Below are 943 nucleotides of genomic sequence, written 5' to 3' on the forward strand. Positions count from 1 at the left end.
CTGTGTCATCCACAGAGAAGTGGTAGCTAGCTGACAAAAAAGTCACCTGACCTTAACCATGTTTTGCAGGATGTGACTTAAATTATCAGCCTGTGACACTACAGTGCATTCCCTAAACTCAGGTCTATTCCCACAGCTCTGTGAGGAGATGGACACAGAGCACACACGTTTTCTCTTCTACACAAAAGGAAGATGGCTTTCTAATGACAGATCACCAGCCAGTGCTTTTGAGTTACAAGAGCCACTCCAAAGATTTCTTTCAAAAAAAATCACAACCGGCTTTACATTTCACTGACACTGAATGGGTCGCAAAACTTCCTTCTTCTTGTGACATATTTGGTCTGCTCAGTGAACTCAATCTGTCACTTCAGAGGGGAACAACAACTGTTTTCAAGCTGGCAGTTAATTTGGCTACATTGCAAACCAAACTGGAAATATGGGAGCAATAAATGAACGCTGGCATATTTTGACAAGTTTCAAACATTGGTAGAGTTTTAAAAGAGATTTAGTGTCTTGGTCTTTTTTTTTTTTTTTTGCCACTGGTACACAATATGCAACATTCACAATTTAAAAGAGGAGAAATGTGTTTTGGCTTATACTCTCAGAAGTTTCAATCCATGGTTGGTTTGGTTTTCAAACAGAGGACAACATGGTAGAATGGCAGGCACAGTAATGGAGGACTGTGGAGGGTGATGCTGTTGCAGGCAGCCTGAGTTAGATAGAAATACTGTAGGTAGTTAGACAGGGACAGGCCCTCGAAGGGGATGACAAAGACCAAACACCTTACTGGGGAGATGCTCCTGGTATGAGCCAGACCTAAAAGATCAAACAAATGCTGACCTCCCTAAAGTTGGCATCCAGGATTGCTCATTAGTCAGGAAGAATCATTGACTGAAGGCCACCAGATAAGGTCGCCCACTTGCTACGTGACTCGCTACCCCAT

Source organism: Octodon degus, unplaced genomic scaffold (assembly GCF_000260255.1).
Source record: "Octodon degus isolate 3935 unplaced genomic scaffold, OctDeg1.0 scaffold00156, whole genome shotgun sequence".
Taxonomy (NCBI): domain Eukaryota; kingdom Metazoa; phylum Chordata; class Mammalia; order Rodentia; family Octodontidae; genus Octodon; species Octodon degus.